Here is a 14,169-nt window from a genome sequence, read left to right as displayed (position 1 = left end):
AAAAATGGAAGTGTTCTAGTGGAAAATAACCTACAGATTAAACAAAACAGTAATAATTTCTGTCATTTTTTCAAGAATATAGCAGGTTATCTTTAATGAAGATAATATATCCAAAATAGTTTTCTGCATTTTCTCTGAGGTATTCTGTTTTCTTTCTAGCAGTTGATGTCTAAATAATTTTGGATATCTTTTCATCATACTTTGTTTCTAGCTTATTCTTAAGCCTGGTAACACTTGATTTGCCTTCTGTAAACTATTTATTTCAAGTGTTCGTATTTGAATTTGTTGGGAAAGTGAATCTGATGGCCCGCTGATTTTGAAAAGCCTGCCTAGACTTGGAAAGGCTGATCAAGTTGCAAGAAATAAAGAGTTGGACTGCTGTAATACACAACTTGTACTACAATCAGTATCATGGGAGGGAAAAGTAAAAGTATACAAAAATAAGAGCAACTTTTTTATAGGCAACACATCGTCCCCATTTGAAACCCAGTAGCAATTCTATCAGTAGTGTGGTTGAACTTGGGTATGTTTATGATTTTTCTTCAACATTGGAAATACATTTAGTTCTGCCTTTTTTCTTAAGATATCTGTGAAATTTTGGACTATTACTTAAAACACGAATACATGATCACAGTAGAACTTATTGTAAGATGCAGTATTTATGGATAGCCCTAAGCTATGGAATACGTGTTGATGCTCCTACCCAGATTTGTGTCAAACAGAAGCAGATTGTGTGATTCAAAAGGAGACTTCAACAAGTAACAGTTGACATTTTAAGAATAATGTTTAAAAAGCTTTACACCTCTTTACAATTTGGGGACAAAAAGGCAGGCTTTATTTTTTTTGACTGATGAAAACTGGCTAAAACTATTTGTAGATGGAATCATGAGCAAAACTGCACAAACTTGCACATTAAAAAGTGCAACAGGTTACTTTGCAGCAAAAAGTATTTACTCTTCTAAAGAATAAAAATGGAAGACTAAGCCAGTGGGATGAATTTTTAAGTGAACCGGTTGTTGAAATTATTGGAATTAACTGAGCCAAAGTGATTATGCATTCTTCATCTATTTAGTTAGCACTTTGTATCATTATATACAGTTTACAGTACATGTATAACTTGTAGCTATAAACATTTTGTGCCATTAAAGCTCTCACAAAACTTCTTCTGTCAGCATATCGTTTTATGTCACGTGTGTTGTGTGGGAGTTTAGAGAGGAGGCCTTCTGTGCGCACATAAGTTTTCCACCAGTGAGTTCCTTGAATACCAGGGTGCCCAGCAGTGTGCCAAGTGCACAGAGATGAATGCTCTTCCTGCCTTCCTGAGTCCCCTCCTCTCAGGGACACCGTCACCACGCGATGACATTCTTTCTCAGAGACGTGTGTAAGAAGTAGGAGGGGGCCAAAGCAATTCAGAACTCTTGTTCCACCAGATAGCATCAGGGTATTATTCACAGAAGAGGTGATTGAAAAATTGAAGGTATTGAAAGATGAGTAAGTGGTCAACAGGTGCAGAAGGGAATCAAGAGCTTGCCCATAAAGGAATGGCAGAAACTGATGTGTGAAAATCTGTTCTAGAGGCGCCTGGGTGGCTCAGTCGATTAAGCGCCCAACTCTTGGCTTTGGCTCAAGTCATGATCTCACAGTTTCATGAGAGGAAGCCGCATGTCGGGCTCTGCATTGACAGTGCAGGGCCTGCTTGGAATTCTCTCTCTCTCCCTCTTTTTCTGCCCCTCCCTTACTTCCCATCTCTTGTGCACAATAAATAAAAACCAAAATTAAAAAAAAAGAATTGATTTTAGGAATAACAGGAAGTTCATTGTGGCTAGAAAACGGGATGGGAAGAGAGGGAATTCAAAATATAGTTTAGCGTTGAACCAAACAGATTTATATGCTCTTCTGAGAGTTGAACTTGTGTGTAGTTGGTGGGCTACCTTTGAAGGCTTAAATGCAGGGACATGACTGAGGACTGAAGTTTTGGATGGTCATGAAAGAGTGAGGAGAGAAGTACCAGAGGCCAGAAGATCAGCTGATTCTCTAGGTAAGGAGTAGGGCCTGCCCTGGTTAACCCCAGGGATGAGAATGGGGGCCCAGGATGCATAGGAAGATCTAAGAGAAACTTGAAGTCCATGGTATGAAGATTTAGAGATGAAGGCATGTGTGTCTCCCCTGCCCCTACCATTTTTTGGTTTCGTGTTTTGCTCTGAATATCGATGCCATTAACTGGGAAAGGGAGGACAGCAGGAGGAATGGAGTGGAGGGGGAGAGAGAGGACTTCAGTTTTGAACACATTGAACCTGGTTGGAGCCTAACCTAGCACAAGAACTCAGGAGAAAGGTCTGGAATGGAAATGAAATACCCTGAGATGCACTTATGTGTGTGTAGCATACTACTTGAAGACTTGACCATGAGGAAAGGAGAAAGCAGTGAAGCCTAACAGCTGAAATTGGCCAGAAGAGAAGCTCAAAAAGGTGACTGATGTAAATAGTATGGTAAGAGAAGGCCCCCAAAAGGGAGGAGGTAGCCAGTCCTGTCAGAGTCGGTGGTTAAGGAAGTGAATTGAAGAGAAATCTTTTGATTTTGGCAGTTGAATCACTACCATTCCTTCCAAGACCATTTTCTGTAGGAGCAAAAGAGTACCAGATAGGATTGTATGGGACCAGTGAAGGACTAGCAAGTAAGAAAGTGCTGGCTTCTCTCAGTTAAGTCTGGAGATGTAGAAAAGGAGGGGAAGATTTCTAAGAGGAGACAGGATGATAGGATTGTCTCTTTAGGTCAGATATAGAGATGGGAGTAGGTTTATAGGCTAAGGAAAGAGCACAAAGGGAAATATTAAAAGACACAAGGGTGCAGATAAATACTGGAGTAAGACTGGAAGGAATTAAGCAGGATACGTTAAGGACTCAGAAGGGAAATAAACTTGGAAAGGGGGAGAAGGACTTTTGGAACTATTAACAGTTTACAAACCTGGATATGCATGATAGGAAGGGGAGAGGCAGGTGAGAAAGGGTCAGGAGAGGTCTGGTAGGAGCAAAAGAGTGACAAGTTGAGGAAATTCACATCTGACAGACTCTGTTCTCTCCATGAAGACAAGCATGGTGTAGATGCTGAGCGGGGATGGGGCTGCTCTCCATCAATGTCTCCTGACCTGAAAGGAGACCAGAGCTAAAGCTGGGGTCTTTGAACCCATATTGTTGCTCCTGCCGTTACTCTCCGGTATAACCAAAACATCAGTTGGGTCCACCCAGGTTAGGCTCCCCCTCTTCAGCTTGGTCGATGCTTTTGAGCTTCAACCATGTTAGATTGGACTAAATGATCTCTTGGGACCTTTTAATTCTGTCATTGCTATTAGTAAATTACAGTTCAGTCCAAAAAGCAGGATTGAGAATGGCTGAATTAGGTATAGACCTGGAATCTTAGATATGATACTTTATATTTGGTAGTGGACCAAGAATGTGTGTGTTTATTCCAAATGTCTCCTTTAGGCCCCTTGGTAAGTGGAGCAAGATAACCACAATTCAGGGAAAAAGCAATAAATTCTAGGTTTAGGTGATGAAGATTCCAAATCACAAATGTTTAATCTTCAATAAAGTAGTGAGCCCCATTCGTGACATTTTAACTTCAATGTGTTTTAGCCCTGGGATGATTTATTGTACCTCTGCTCCACGAGGGGTCGAAGTTCAAAGTATTAACCAACTTTTGTAGACTAATTATAAAATTTAGGGGATCTTTATTTAGAGCAGGGAGAACAGTTTGTAAAAATTGCCATGACCTCTGTTTCATTTATTAGATCTTCAGAATGGTAGAAATACAAATATAAAGGTCATGAAATTAGCCAGTTTATGAATTCAAATCAAGGGAGAACAGTTTTCACAAAGGTTTTATTTCTGCAGCTGAGAAGACAAGCTCATCAAAAGCTAATAGATAATAACAAGTTTTATAAATAACTGGAAAGAGCATTTCGGTGTGTTTCAGGGAGTTTTGAATAAGTGCTAGTGGGTGGTTAAGCTGCTGATCAATTCTTAGACTTTGAAATGCAAATTTGAAGTTTGCCCAAGTGGAATGGGGTTGGAAACTTTGGGTGAGGGAAGGACTACAAATCATATTTAAATTATTTGGTTACCACTTAGTAAAAGATACGCCTCCTCTGCAGTTGGTATCATTTTTTGATATGCTCAAGAAAGGAAAACTGAAAGCTTTATTTCCTCAGCCTCCATGTATTTTCCTCAAACTCTCTTTAAACAACCTCCCGCCTTCTACTTCCCACTCCCAGCATGAGGACTTAAAACATTATGGGTATATTTGATCAAAGGAAACAAACGACGGTTTTTTAAACCGTCAAAAGCGATTCTGATGCACACGAAGCGTGGTCATCGCTGACCCACAGGATGTGGGCGTGGTGCCCACCTTATAATGGAGGCAGGCGTGTGCTGGGCTCCAGACCCTTCTGTCCAACTACCCTTTACACGTGACCACTTCCCGCTTAGCATATCCCGAACTAGTCTTCCGCATCTCTCCTCCCTGCTTCCTCCCATGCTCCCCTCTTCTTGTGTCATCCGTCTGTGAATAGCACAAGTATCCCTTCAGGTACCCAAAGCAGAAACTTGCCAGGCCCCCCCACCCCCCACTACCATGCATGCAGTAAGCAGGACTGTTCATTCCATCTTCAAAATCTCTCGGCTGTATCTGCTGCCTCCTACCTTCCGCTGCCTTCATCCCGGCCCCTGCCACCTTCGGTGGGTCACCGTGAGAGTTTCCAAGCTGGGCTCTACGGCTCTGTACACTCGGCAGCCACAGTAACTCTTCTAAAATTCGAATCTGATCTGATCACTGTCCCTTGAAACCATTAAATGCGTCCCCATTGTCCTGAGGATAAAGTTCCTAAAGCTGCCGCCAGGCCCTTCCTCATCAGGCCCTGCTCTCCTCCATCCTCCCCTCCCTGCCCTCCTCATGCCCTCCCCCACTTAGGAACTTATCTTCATGCTCATCTAACACATGGCCTTTGTAAATGCGTTTGTCCCCTGCCAGGGCCTTCCCCCACCCCTCATCCTCCACATCTCCGAGCTTGGCTCACAGTTCACTTCCTCTGGGAAACCTTGACAACATCACACACCCGCCCACACCCAGCTGGCTTAGGTGCCTCTCCCATAATCTCCCAGAACATCTGGCATGTACCCCCATTTGCCCTGAATTATGATTCTTTTCCACGTGTCTATTGTCCTCACAGTCTGAGGTCCTCTCTGCAAGCGCCGGATCCTGTGTGTCTCCCACCATCCCAGAACTGACACGGTGCTTGTCGTGTGAAGCATGCTCACAACATTGAACATTATGGAATTTTATTGTCAACACCCAAACACACGCACGCGCGCCAAACTAGGGCTAGTTTTTTAAATTTACCTGAAGTTGAATAGCAAGATAGTGTATTTTGAAAAACCCCAGGAATCAGGAAGGATTGAACTCTTAAATTGTATAGAATGGCACCAGAGTTTTGAGGTTTCGTTTTTGAGACAGAATAAGAAAATGCTTAAACACTGAAGGAGTGGGGCCACCTGGGTGGCTCAGCAGGTTGAGCATCTGACTCCTGATTTTGGCTCAGGCCACGATCTCACGATTGTGGGTTGTGGGATTGAGCCCTGCATTGAGCTGAGTATGGAGTCTGCTTGGGATTCTTTCTCTCTCTCTCTTCCTCTACTCCTCTCTAGCCACCCCCCCACTCAAAAATAAACCATTAAAAAAAAAAAGAAACACTTAAGGAAAAGAATAGAGCTCCTGGAAACCTGAAATTTCCCGAAGTGACACAAATCATACTGATTGATTCCTCAAGATTCTGGTAAAATCCAGAATCTTCCTTCACCCTAGCTCCATATCCTGTGTGTTTTGAATTAGAATTGCCACATACAAAAGCAGCTCTGTGTGGCCATTTGTTTTACTAATGGGATTGGGGCACTGCAGGGCTTGCATGACGTTAAACATGGAATTGACCAACTCATTTTTGCCATGTAACTTTGTTTATGGGGTGGAATTGGATTAGATGGCTTGAAAGGACATGGCTGGACATTGGAGGTGTTTGGACTAAAATTCAGCCTACAGAGAAAGGTGGGGCAGGTTTCCTACAAGTTATCTCCACTGCCTGTGAGAAATACTCCCGTGTTGAGGATTTTTTAAATTTTTGTTTATTGTTTTGCCGAGCATTGTGGTGGCTGATGGTCAGTAGAATCCTGCAGGTGATTTTATTGCTAAAGGAACCAGGGGTCAGAGGTGTTAAGTGATTAGCCTGTATCCCACCATTAATAAATGACAGAGACAGGATGCCGATTCCAAGCAAAAGCACTTCCCAGGGTCCCAGTCTCTTTTTAGATCAAGCATCTGGGGTGTCTTAGTTTTCTCAAAATGATTCTGAAGTATGAATTTATATCCTGAAAAATCGCAGCTTCTAACCAAAACATTATAGAGTTCTGCAGAAATTAATATACTTGGAAATGCTTGTCAACGGTTCTACCAGTAGACATGGGAAAGCACAGAAGGGGATCGAGTATTGGGCAGTGCCGTCAGCATGGCATGCTTTGTCGATTTGTGGTGACACTAGTGACCGTTGTGTAGAGGTGGATTCTGAGCTTCAAACCATCCATCTGGGCATCACTACATTCAGCAGCATGGACAAATCTGAAAAAGGAAAGCCGTACACATCTTAACCATTTCTGAAAGCTCATTTTCATAACGTCTGTGCTTTTATAAATGCTCTCATGTTCCTGCCAAAGAAGCTGTGTTTTGGGGGATGGTGTTCTAGGTGAGAAGAACATGACAACCCATCAGTGTCACCGGTTTCTTAAACGCTGCCACGCGTGCCATGTGATTTACTAAACCAGATCGCTCTTTGCGGTGAGGAACAAGGAGCAAGGGAGAGAGAAGGAGGAGGAGGAAGGAAATATCACGGGAGTGCTAAGTGCCAGGCGTGGACTTCAGAGATCTTAACATCCTTTCATTTAAACCTCACAACAATCCAGTTGAGGTAGTTGCTCTCGGTGTTACAGAAGAGAAAATCTAGGTTCAGCGAGTGAACCAGGTCTCTGCTCTGCATTCTTTCTTAGAGAATAGTTCCTGAATCCCTGTGGGTTTTGGTCTACAGCTAGGTGCCACTTAACCTCCCAAGTGAACTGTCCCTCCATCATGCACGCTCCCTGGCTGCTGGGCCAACTCTGTTCCTTGGTGGATGTCACCTTTTACCCATGGGCAAAGAACTCATATGGTAATGCAGTGGGGGCAGTCATTAAGTAATTGTCGATAATCAACCAATACAGTGTTTTCCAAGCTGGTTTAATATTTGTGATTTTTGCCATTTAAATGTAAGGAGGATGGGGGTTTTAAAAATTAATCTGTTTCAGGGTCCCTGGCTGGCTCAGTCGGTTAAGCATCCAACTCTGGTTTCAGCTCAGGTCATGATCTCATGGTTCATGAGGTCAAGCCCCATGGAAGGCTCTGTGCCTGCTTGTGGGTGTCTCTCTCTCTCTGCCCCTGCCTTGCTTGCGTGCTTTCTCACTCTCTCTGTCTCTAAATAAATAAATTTAAATATATATATATAAACCTCTAAGGACAGGACTTAAAAAAATTATTCTGGGGGCATTTGGGTGGCTCAGTTGGTTAAAATCTGACTTCGTCTCAGGTCATGATCTCGTGGCTCGTGAATTCAAGCCCCACATCTTGCTCTATGCTAACAGCTCAGAGCCTGGAGCCTGCTTCAGCTTCTATGTCTCTCTCTCTCCCCCTCCCCCACTGATGCTCTGTCTCTCTGTCAAAAATAAATAAACATTAAAAAAAACTATTCTGTTTAAGAATAAGGGATCCTCAGTCCCCAGAGGCACATATGACCCTTCTGTTCCATGCATTCTTTAAAACCAGCAAACATTCATTGAGTACGTGAGACATGCCAGGGACTCTTCTGGAACACTAGATTTATAGCTGTTGTATTAGTCAGCTCTGACTAGTAGATTCGGGTGTAGTCTCACTCTGCTGCACATGGTGTTGATTACAAGTGACAGAAGCATTGAGAAGACTGGAGAGCCACCCCCACTGATGGCAACCGCTGGACACAAGGGGCAGTTTGTTTAAGTTCTATTCCCATGATGTCATTTGGTAGCCACTGCTGCTGCCTTCATGGAATCTGCTGCTGCCCCAGGATCCACCACACCACTGCTTCCATCTGAAGGAGAGAAGTGAGTGTCCTCTTTCTTCCCACGTCATCAGTTCCTGAGCCAAAATCCCCTAAGAATATGCCAACTGGGGGATTGTTTGTGTCCTACCCACAGGAGGGGCTGGGAAAGTGAGCGAGTGGAGCTGTGGGTGGTCTTTTGCGCTCCTGCCTTCTTCCGTTGAGATTCATAAAGTGGTTGATTGTTCCTACATACAGGTTCAGGTGCAGGGTCCCCACAAGGAAAGACAAATGTCATCTATGACTAAACAGAACAGACTTCACAGACGTGGAACTTTCCGTCTAGCAGGAAGAGTAAATAGATAAATAATTGCACAAATTATTAACGGTAAGTGTTAAGAAGTGAAGAACACTTATGGGGCGCCTGGGTGGCTTAGTCAGTTAAGCGTCCGACTTTCGCTTAGGTCATGATCTCGCGGTTCGTGGGTTCGAGCCCCGCATCGGGCTCTGTGCTGACTTCCAGCTTGGAGCCTGGAGCCTTATTTCAGAGTCTGTATCTCCCTCTCTCTCTGACCCTTCCCTGCTCACGCTGTGTCTCTCTCTCCTAGAAATAAAAATATTAAAAAAAAAAAAAGTGAACACTTTGAAAACCTGTCACCTGGGAACTTGGACAAAGGGGACTTGGACAAATGGGACTTGAAGCAGAGGAGGTAACCTTAGAACATGCCCTGGATGCTGAGCTGCAGCCACTGGGGGAAAAGGCAGAGAGGAACATTCTGGGCAGAGGAAGCAGCATATGCCATGTAGGTAAAAGCACACATGTGAGTAACTGGTGGAAGGTCAGTGATGAGATGGGACAGGCAGAGAGGCGGACAGCAAACAGAGTAGGCAGGGCCTCGGAGGCCAACCTTGTGACGATGGTTGTCATTCCAAGAGTTTGGGGGAAGTCCTTGAAGGATTTCAAGACCAACAGGCATAGGTTTGCATTATTAAAAGACAACTCTTTCAAGCTTAGGGAATGAATTTGAGAAGAACAAGAATGGACATGGGATGACTGGTTAGGATAAAGAGATTATAATGGCTTAAAACTAAATTTGTTGTTGTGGAGTGTGGAGGAATAAGTTTAGGAATTCCCTGAGCTTGCACCAATGGGTTAACAAGACTTAGAGCAGAAAGCGGCCACAGGGCAAAAGCACCCTCAGGGTGGAACAAATCATAGAGCAGGATAGAGCAGGAAGCTGCTTGCACAGGAGGAAAGCCTCCGCCTTGCCTGGGAGAATAGGTAAACAGGTAAACAGGACCAAAGACTGCCACAGCAGGGTGAAGTTGCCCGGAACTAGTTAGCAAAAAAAAAAAAAAAAAAGTGCCTTGTTGACCCAGAGGTAGCATGCTCTGTCTTATCCCCTAAGCAAGTTAACATAAACAGACACAGCTCCTGGTGCCTACTCCTAACACTGCATATCTTCGAAACCACCTTTCTCTCACACACAAGTTAATGATCACTGCTTCACTGTCTTTTTCTGCACATCCATCACGTTTGTAAGCCTTCTGATCCTAATAAATACATAGCAAGGACTCTTACTCAGGACTCTGGTCTCCTGGACATTAGCCTCTGTCGTATTCAATTCTGTGTCCACTTTCTCACTGGACCAGGGAGAACTCCAGACTCAAAGTCTGTGACAGTGGAGATGGAGCAAAAAAACCACATTTGAGAAATATCTAGGAAGTAAAATCAATAGGATGATTGGTGGAAAAGGTCATTTCTAAGCTGCGACTGGATGATGGCTCCGTGTCCTCAAGGGCAGCCAGCCCAGTGGTCCCAAGGGATCGAGGGTTCATCAGAGAGCCTAATATGAGAGTGTCGTCTATCACTGGAACCCTGAGGAAGGAACTGGTCTGCAGATGCAGACTTTGGTCTTAATCAGCACAGTGGTAGTAAATGAAGGCATAACATGGATGATACAGTCTAGAGGAGAGAGTGAAAGAGAAGAAAGAAGTCTAAGAGGAGCTCCAGGGGCCTGCAGCACCAACAGATTTGGATAGAGGAGAGGCTAAAATGAGGTTAAAGAGGCAGATTAAGAAACTGGAAGGAAAACCAGGCCATGGGAATGGGGGAGAAGAGCGTTTTGATAGAGCTACCAGGCCAAGTCCTTCAGGATCAGTTTAAAGGAGGGGCTGCACAGCAGTTGCTGGCTCCATCATTGATGTTAGCCACAGACTGGAAGATTGCTGGGGACAGGGGCTGGACCAGAGTGCTTTCCCAAGTGAGAAGAGGAAGAAAGAGCCCTTTCTGGAAAATGTGCCACAAAGGAGAAGAAAGTGATAGGCTTGGGGGAAGATTTTTTTTTAAGATGGAACAAATTTGAACATATTGAAATATTTATGGAAAGGATCTGGTAGAAAGAGAAGTTGGAGATAAGGACGAGGGATGAAAGGGGGCAGGGTTTTGTTCTGCTTTCTTTTTGACATATTTTTGTGACACAGAAGACAAAGACTCCTCAAGATTTCTCGCTCATACCTCAGTCTCTGAGTCCCTGATGGCTCCAAAACTAAGGCCAATGAATAGTGCCTGCTGGGGCGCAGGTGTTCTGAGCACAAGTGCATGGAGTGTGTATGGCATTGGGTGACTTTGGAGAAAAATGATGAAGGGGAGGTGTGGAGATGGGGGACCTGATACAGGCAAAGGTGAGGAAGAGGGGAGGGCAGATGCCCCAAACAGCGTTGTGGACAGGATGCTATTAATGTCAACTTACATACATATGCATGTCTATTTTTTAAAAACAGAGAAAGAAAATTTGCCACCAGTGGGCTTTGATTTATTAAATACTTTTTCTGCATCTGCTCAGAAAATATTTTTTCTTGCAGTTTTTTTATGTTTACTCATTTTGGAGAAAGAGAGAGAGAAGGAAGGGCAGAAAGGGAGGGAGGGAGAGAATCCTTAACAGTCTCCACACTGTCAGCACAGGGCCCAATTTAGGGCTTGAACCTACAAATCATGAGATCATGATCTGAGCTGAACCTACTGAGCCACCCAGGGGCCCCATTATTCTTTCTTTCATAGGTTAATGTGGTGACTTATATGAAGTGGTTTAAAGCAAATTCATTCCTGCTTTGCTTAAATAAACAAAATTTGGCCATGATTTTGTACATAGACCAAGCTGGATTCAGCTGTGCTTGAGTGGGGCTCAGGTGTCTGCCTCTCCACAAACTCAATAGCCTTTCCTCCTCCAGCTTCCACTATCCCAGGAGTCTTCCCACCAAAGGCTGGCCTCTACCACCTCATGGACAGTCCGCTTGAATCACTGAGGGGGGCCCCTGCCTGTGAAACACAAAGGTCCTGCAGTGGCTTCCAGAGCAACTTGCTTGCCTGCTAAATTCTCTCATCCTGAAACATGTACACACGCGGATGCGCGCACGCGCGCGCACACACGCACACACACACACATACACAGTAGCAAAGAGAATTGGAGTTTTAGGAGTCGTAAGTACAAGTATTCATCTCATATCCCTCATGAGCCCCTTCCAAAATTATGGTAAAAGAACTTAGAAAGGTAGAAATTGATCCGTATAAAGAGAATGGGAGGATCAGCAGACAGATTTCAGCACAGTTATGGAAGCAGAATGCCAAGGGAACTAGGAATCCGCAATCTCCAGCGGGGACTCGGTACTCCCACGGACTCCTGATTACTCACTCCTGACTCTGGCTCTGCTTCAAGCTGTTTCAGTTCACTTGCTGAGACCCATACGTCCCAGGAAGTCTCCTTGTGGTCTCCCTGTGTCTGCAAGGAGTTCACAGAGCTCATCTCGGTGTGAGGGGTGTGCGTTAATCATGCAGTGGGTCAAGCAGACAGGTGAGGGCACAGAAAGACGCTTCTCATACCCGGTGGGGCCTGGCAGGAGATGCACAGGACAAATTAACAGGCCTTCATGTCCTAGACAAGCTGATAATGCTACCGAATAAAGTCCATTTTAGCTTTGTGATTTAGCATATAATTAATCAGGATGTTTTTATGGGAATATGTGGTTTTATTTATTTGCAAACACAAATTCATTTTTGTTTTTTAATTTTTTAATGTTTACTTATTAATTTTGAGAGAGAGAGCAAGAGAGAGCATGGGTGCATGCAAACAGGGTAGGGGCAGAGAGAGAGGGAGACAGAGATTCCCAAGCAGACTCGGTGCTGTCATTGAGGAGCCCAATGCAGGGCTCAAACCCATCAACCATGAGATCCTGACCTAACCTGAAATCAAGAGTCAGATGCTTTACTATCTAAGCCACCTAGGCATCCCTTTAATTAATTTTTTAAAAGTAAACTCTGCCCCCAACATGGGGCTCAAACACACAACCCTGAGATTAAGAGTAACATGCTGTACTGACTTGGCCAGACAGGTGCCTCCACAAGCACAAATGTACCTTTTCTCGTGAAAGCCAAATTTTGAATGTCTCAAAGTGATGTGGTTTGATTAGTCCCTCAGAAACCAAAGGACTGTTGTGTTTTAATTGTAGTAAAACATATAACATAAAATTTACCATCTTAAACCACCATTTCATATTTCAATCATATATTTTTTAGAGCAGGTTCGGGTTCACAGCACTCCCATATAACCCCTGCCTACATGTACATTACCTCCCCCACTATCAGTGGGTATGCATTCAGAGGGCAGCTGATGAACCTGCACTGACACATCGTTATCACCCAATGCCCATAGTTTACACTTGGGTTGCTCTTGTTGTACCTTCTATGGGTTTGGACAAATGTATGCTGACGTGTAACCATCATTGCAGTATCCCAGAGAGCAGCTTCATTGCCTTAAAATCCTCCGTGCTCCTCCTACTCACCCCTGCCTCTCCCAACCTCTGGCACCCACCACTGTTCTTTTTACCATCTCCATAGTTTTGCTTTTCCAGAATGTGATTTAGTTGGACTTATACAGCATGTAGCCTTTTTGGATAGGTTTCTTTCACTGAGTAATATGCATTTAAGTTTCCTTCATGTCTTTTCATGGCTTCATAATTCATTGTTAAAGTCGCTGAATAATATTCCATTGCCTGAATGTACTACAGTTCATCTCTTCATCAACTGAAGGACACCTTGGTTGCTTCCAAGTTTTGGCATTTATGAACAAAATTGCATAGACATCTGGGTGCAGGTTTTTGTGTGAGTTTAAGTTTCCAACTCCTTTGGGTAACAACCGAGCAGTGTGACTGCTGGATCATATGGTAAGAATATGTTTCATTTGGTATGAAACTGCCAAACTGTCCTCCAAGGTGGCTGCACCATTTTGTATTCCCACCATCAGTGAATGAGGGTTTCTGTGGTTCCACATTCTTATCAGCATTTGGGATTGGCAGTGTTCTGGAGGTCAGCCATTTTAATAATTGTGTAGAAGTACTTACTGTTCTTTAAATTTGTATTTCTCTGAGGACATAGATGTAGATCACCTTTTCATATACTTCTTTGCCATCTGTATATCGTCCTTGGTGAGGTGTCTGTTAAGGCCTTTGACCCATTTTTTAAATTGAGTTGTTTTCTTATTGTTGAGTTTTAAGAATTCTTTGTGTGTTTTAGATGACAGTCCTTTATCATGTGTCTTTTGCAAATACTTTTTTTTCAAGTCTGTGGCTTGTCTTTTTCTGTTGACATTATCTTTCATAGAGCAGAAAATTTTAATTTTGATGAAATCCAGATTATTAATCCGTTCTTTCAAGGATTGTGTCTTTGGTGTCATATCTAAAAAGTCATCACCAAACCCAAGGTCATCTAGATATTCTTGTATGTTATCTTCTATGAGTTTCATAGTATTGTTTTTCAGGTCCGTGATCCATTTTGAGTCATCTTACCTTTCCTAAGTGTGCGGCTCAGTAGCCTTAACTATAGGCACATTGTTGTGCAACAGATCTCTGGAACTCTTTCATCTCACAAAACTGAAACTCTACACCCATTCAACAAGATCTCTCCATCTCCCCCACCCCCAGCCCATACAATGGCTATTGTATTTTCTCTATGTATTGTCTCTATGAATTTG

The 14,169-nt window shown here is 43.5% G+C and overlaps 1 long non-coding RNA gene across 1 annotated transcript; it reads left to right on the top strand.

The window, feature by feature from the left end:
• Positions 1–8,006: 8,006 nt before the first annotated feature.
• Positions 8,007–8,531, top strand: LOC144244801 (uncharacterized). The gene is made up of 2 exons (XR_013339075.1): positions 8,007–8,207; positions 8,402–8,531. It is a non-coding gene; the product is annotated as an uncharacterized LOC144244801 (long non-coding RNA).
• Positions 8,532–14,169: the final 5,638 nt, after the last annotated feature.

This window comes from Crocuta crocuta, unplaced genomic scaffold (genome assembly GCF_008692635.1).
Source record: "Crocuta crocuta isolate KB4526 unplaced genomic scaffold, BGI_CrCroc_1.0 scaffold395, whole genome shotgun sequence".
Classification (NCBI taxonomy): domain Eukaryota; kingdom Metazoa; phylum Chordata; class Mammalia; order Carnivora; family Hyaenidae; genus Crocuta; species Crocuta crocuta.
The sequence above is the reverse complement of the archived record's forward strand: the minus strand, read 5'-3'. Positions and strand labels throughout refer to the sequence as shown.